Source organism: Saimiri boliviensis, chromosome 1 (assembly GCF_048565385.1).
Source record: "Saimiri boliviensis isolate mSaiBol1 chromosome 1, mSaiBol1.pri, whole genome shotgun sequence".
Taxonomy (NCBI): domain Eukaryota; kingdom Metazoa; phylum Chordata; class Mammalia; order Primates; family Cebidae; genus Saimiri; species Saimiri boliviensis.
In genome coordinates this window covers 221,063,237-221,069,236 of record NC_133449.1, presented here as the reverse complement: position 1 = coordinate 221,069,236, position 6,000 = coordinate 221,063,237, and the positions used below count along the sequence as shown (strand labels likewise).

Below are 6,000 nucleotides of genomic sequence, written 5' to 3'. Positions count from 1 at the left end.
TAAATGCCTTATTATTTATATTTATTTTTATTTTCACTAGAATACAAGCACAAAGAGGATGGGAATTGTATTAGTTCCCTATTGGCTGTTGTGATAAGTTACCACGAATTGAGTAGCTTAAAATAACACAAAACTTATTATTTTGGAGTTCAGGAGATCAGAAATTTGACACAGGTTTCACTGGGCCAAATAAAGGTGTTGTCAAGGCTGTGTTCCTTGTCTTATTGCTTCTCCCTTCACTTCAAAGCCAGCAACAGTGTGTTGAGTCCCTTACATTTTGTTTTCTTTTCCTTTTTTTTTCTTACTTACTTACTTTTTTTTTTTTTTTTTTTAATGTAGACAGAGTCTCAATATGTCACCCAGTCTGGAGTACAGTGGCGCAATCTCAGCTCACTGAAACCTCCACCTCCTGGGTTCAAGCAATCTTCTAGCATCAGCCTCCCTCGTAGCTGGGACTATAGGCATGTGCCACAATGCCCAGCTAATTTTTAGTAGAGATGAGATTTCACCATGTTGGCCAGCTGGTCACGAACTCCTAGTCCCAAGTTATCCATCCACCTCAGCCTCTGAAAATGCTGGGATTACAAATGTGAGCCACCGCGCCCAGCCTATTTTTTATTTTTAAAAACAGGAGTCTTTCTATGTTGTCTAGGTTGATCTCAAACTCCTAAACTCAAGTGATCGTTTCACCTCAGCTGGGACTACAAGTGTGTGCACTGTAGCCAGCTGAGGACTCTTGCCATTTAAGGTAACTATTCTCAGATTCTGACAGAATCGTGCACAGACATTTCGGGAGTCAGGATTCTGCCTATTACTGTGACCTTTTCTGTCTTCAGTGTTTTAGCCCCATTCGCAAACAATGTCTGCCACACACTCAATAAATATTGATGGGAAGAAAGAACCAAGATAGTAGCAGAGGTGGATCAGCTTCTCTATGCTCTCTGTGCCTTACACTCATTGGGACTTCTCTGGGGCCGTGTCTGATATTAGAGAGGGAAGTTTAGAAAGCAAAATTCTATCAACAGCCTATACAGGAATGGCTGGCAGGGATGCTTCATCCAGAATCATTTGACCTGAATGTTGGGTCCCATATTTTCTGCTTGTCCTGGCCATCTGAGCCAATATCATTGGCAGTAGATCATAGAAAAGTCCTTGGAAACTTGGAGTCCCAATAATAAATGGGAATCCTGAGACAGACCAATCACACTCTTACAAACCAATTCAAGGGACTCTCAGTTCAACGAAACCATGTTATTGTGACTGCTGAGACAACAGAACGTGTGTATGTAGGATCTTCCTCAACAAAACCCTATAAAACATCCTCATGCACTTGCCAAAGTGTGTGAGTAAACTGAGACCACACAGTTATCATGGCATATCTTCCCAGAGAGTCAATTTGAACCACAGTAATTTTAAAGCATTGCTTAAATGTAAAACAAACATGAGGTCAGGCACAGAGGCTCGTGCCTGTAATCCCAGCACCTGGGGAGGCCGAGGTGGGTGGATCACACAAGGTCGGGAGTTTGAGATCAGTCTGGGCAACACGGCGAAAAATTGTCTCTACGATAAATACAAAAAACAAAAATTAGCCAGGCATGATGGTGAGCGTCTGTCTCAGCTACTTGGGAGGCTGAAGTGGGAGGACAGCTTGAGGCTGGGAGGTTGAGGCTGCAGTGATTCATGATGGCGCCACTGCACTCCAGCCTAGGCAACAGAGCAAGACCTTGTCTGAAAACAAAAACAAAAACAATAAAAAACATGAACGTGTTATGGGGTAATATGTAATAACTGCTTAAACTTTTTTTTTAATTGCATTTTAGGTTTGGGGGTACATGTGAAGAACATGCAAGATTGTTGCATAGGTACACACATGGCAGTGTGATTTGCTGCCTTCCGTCCCCTCACCTGTATCTGTCATTTCTCCCCATGCTATCTCTTCCCACCTTCCCACCCCCTGCGCCTCCCCCATTTCCCCCAACGGACCCCAGTGTGTAGTGCTCCCCTCTCTGTGTCCATGTGTTCTCATTGTTCAACACCCACCTATGAGTGAGAATATATGGTGTTTGATTTTCTGCTCTTGTGTTTAACTGCTTAAACTTTTAAGGAAAACAACCACAAGATTTTAAATGCATTTCAGACTTCCTGCCTTGACTTACCCCTCAACAGTTCTCTTGTTCTCTATCACCACTGGTGTAATTCTGTTGATGGAGTTTTGGTACTCAAAACTTTCTCCTCTACTGCCAGTTAGGGGTACTTTGGGAAAAAATGTTTAAAAGAAAAAACAAAACTGTTCTAAACCTACCAAAAATATCAGCTATCTGGCTCATGATATGGTCTGACATAAGACAGTCTTTCTATCTGTTCTATGTCAGAACATATAAGAACATATAACAGTCTTTCTGTATTTTGGGGTCTAGAACTACCACTCATGAAAGGCTACTAAGAGGTGGTATTTTGTAGACATTATTCAAGGTTGATAACATTTGAATTCTTGCCTTTGGGCTTTCTGAACAGCACCCTGGTAGTTGGCAAGAATAAGTGCCTTATGAAAGGCACTAAAAAGGGAGCCAAGAAGAAAGAGTTCAATCCATTTTCTATGGAAGATTGATATCATGTGAAAGCACCTGCCATGTTCAATTTAAGGAATATTGAAAAGACAGTAGTTACCAGGAGTCAAGGAACAAGAATCACACCTGATGGCCTTAGGGGTCATGCATTTGAAGTGGACGTTGCTGATCTGCAGAATAATAAAGTTGCATTTAGAATATTCAAGCTGCTTACTGAAGATGTTCAGGGCAAAAACTGCCTAAGTTCCATGGCATGGATCTTACCCATGACAATATGTGTTGCTTGGTCAAAAAATGGTAGACCGTGACTGAAGCTCATGTCAATGTCAAGTCTACCAATGGTTATTTGCTTACTCAGTTCTGTATTAATTTTACTAAAAAAGGCAACAATCAAATACAGAAGAGCTCTTTTTTTAAAAAAAAAAATATATATATATTATTGCATTTTAGGTTTTGGGGTACATGTGAAGAACATGCAAGATTGTTGCATAGGTACATACATGGCAATGTGGTTTGCTGCCTTTCTCCTCATCACCTATATCTGGCGTTTCTCCCCATGTTATCCCTCCCTAACTCCCTACCCCCTGCTATCCCTCCCCTAGTTCCCCACTACAGATGCCAGTGTGTGATGCCCCCCTCCCTGTGTCCATGTGTTCTCATTGTTCATCACCCTCCTATGAGTGAGAACCTGTAATGTTTGATTTTCTGTTCTTGTGTCAGTTTAGTGAGAATAATGGTTTCCAGGTTCATCCATGACCCTACAAAGGACATGAACTCATCATTTTTTATGGCTGCATAGTATTCCATGGTGTATATGTGTCACATTTTCCCTGTCCAGTCTATCATCAGTGGGCCTTTGGGTTGGTTCCAGGTCTTTGCTACTGTAAACTGTGCTGCAATGAACATTCATGTGCATGTGTCCTTGTAATGGAACAATTTATAGTTCTTTGGGTATATACACAGTAATGGGATTGCTGGTTCAAATGGAATTTCCATTTCTAGATCCTTGAGGAATCACCACTGTCTTCCACAATGGTTGAACTAATTTACACTCCTACCAACAGTGTAAAAGTGTTCCTATTTCTCCACATCATCTCCAGCGTTTGTTGTCTTCAGATTTTTTAATGATTGCCATTCTAACTGGCATGAGATGATATCTCAATGTGGTTTTGATTTGCATTTCTATAATGACCAGTGATGATGAGCATTTTTTCATATGTTTGTTGGCCTCATGTTTGTCTTCTTTTGTAAAGTGTCTGTCCATATCCTTTGCCCACTTTTGAACAGGCTTCTTTGTTTTGTTCTTGTAAATCTGTTTTAGTTCTTTGTAGATTCTGGATATTAGCCATTTGTGAGATGGGTAGATTGCAAAAATTTTTTCCCATTCTGTTGGTTGCAGATTCACTCTAATGATTGTTTCTAGGTCTGTCCAACTCAGGAGAAGATGATGGAAATCATAAAGAAGTGCAGACAAAGGACTTGAAAGAAGTGGTCAATAAATTGATTCCATACAACACTGGAAAAGACAAAAAAATGCTTGCCAATTTATTTATCCTCTTCATGATGTATTTGGTAGAAAAGTAAAAATGCTGAAGTCCAAGTTTGAATTAGGAAAACTCATGAGATTCATGGTGAAGTTAATTGTTCTGGAAAAGCTAGCAGGGGCAAGACAGGTGCTAACGTTGAATGAGCTGACAGACATGAGCCACAAGTCCAAGAATCTGTTTAAAGTTCAGACTTTTAATAGTGGCAAATTAACAAGCCTATTTGTCTGCAGCCAATTAAGTTGACAAAGCTGTTTTCCTCATGGGAGCTTGGCGTGAAATGGCTGCAAACAGCAAGTTCCTTAGTATGGAGCCTGTTTCTCGTTTGAGTTGCCTCTAAGGGACCCTGGAGACAGCTCTTTTCAATGTATGTTCATGTCTCTGAACTTATGCTCTCCCCATATAGGCTATAGACAGGTAAGTAAGGTGCCTTTTGAATGCTTCAGGGCACTATAGCCTGGGTTCACATTGGCCAAGTCATCAAGTCCATCTGCACCAAGCAGAACAAGGATCATGTGATTGAGGCCCTTCACAGGGCCAAATTCAAGTTCATGGCTGCCAGAAGATCCACATCTCAAAGAAATGGGGCTTCATCAAGTTCAATTTGAATGAATCTGGCAACATGGTGGCTGAGAAGCAGCTTATCCCAGATGACTATGGAGTCAAATACACCCTCAACTGTGGCCCTCTAAGCAAATGCCAAGCACTGTACTCACGAGGGCTTCCACTGTGCAGCCATCTCCTAATGCTAACCAGTAAGTCCTACTTTCTATCAGGGGGTGGAGGTGGGAGTGGGGGAAGAGTCCTATTTGTGTGGGGAAAAAAAATCCAAATTCTTTAATAAGATTTCTAAGTTCACAGATTTCTGAGTCAATGAATTTGACACCCAGATCCTTAGGCAATAAGAATGCAACATTTTCCTTCATCACTCCTCTATCTACTTTTCTCTAGACACCCAAGTCCCTAACCAAGAGTTTTTTATGGTGGCAGCGTCATTCCACCATGGAATTCTCAGGTCCCTAATCCAGTGCCTGATAGGAAATGTGTACTTGATATTTGTTGGCATTGCATTCTAGGACACCCTCCCCAGACTCTCCATGTTCTAAAATGACCTCTCATTTTTTTATTGCTCCTCCTTCATTTTCTGCCCTGCAATCTCACCATAAACATAAAACTGAGCTATTGCTAACTAATATCCTCCCATAAGAGAGAGCCAAGAAAACTGATTATTCATTTAAATTAACTCTTACTAAAATATGAATGGCTGGAAAGTATATTAGCTTATATTTTGAAAGTAGAAAGATATTCAAATTACTTCATTCTACAGGGTAGGAATTACATGTTTCATTCATTCTCAGGTCTCTAATCCAGTGCCTGATAGGAAATGAATACTCAGTATTTGTTGGTTGACTGGGAGAATATTTGGAGATGGTAGCTCTGAGTAAGGAAGGTATCTTAGTAGTCAAGTTTTTCTTTCTCTGCCTATGTTCTTACTTAATTTGGCAGACATACAGATAAGACATACAAATAGTTTTGTATTTTTGATTGTTTTTCACTACTTCTAACTAAAGATTTCCCTTATCTATGTTGTTGCACAATTATAAATATATGTTAGGATTTTGTTTCTTTCAGGAATGAATGTTTTGACTTAGAAATTTCTCTTCCTGCAAAAGGTATTTTAAAATTTTTCTTCTAGACCTGTTTGGACATACCCTAATAAAAGAATAAGCTCATGAGTGGTAATTCCAATGCAATTCTTTATAGCATTTAAAACATGGCAAGTGATTAATAAACACTGACTGAAAGGAATTTTTTTTTTTTCGAGACAGAGTCTCACTCTGCTGCCCAGGCTGGAGGGCAGTGGTGTGATCTTGGCTCACTGCAACATC

At 40.2% G+C, this 6,000-nt stretch overlaps 1 non-coding gene across 1 annotated transcript; it reads left to right on the top strand.

Moving 5' to 3' along the window:
• The first annotated feature begins 4,338 nt into the window (after positions 1–4,338).
• LOC120365739 (small nucleolar RNA SNORA70) lies at positions 4,339–4,469 on the top strand. Its single transcript, XR_005580608.1, has one exon. It is a non-coding gene; the product is annotated as a small nucleolar RNA SNORA70 (small nucleolar RNA).
• The last annotated feature ends 1,531 nt before the right edge of the window (positions 4,470–6,000 follow it).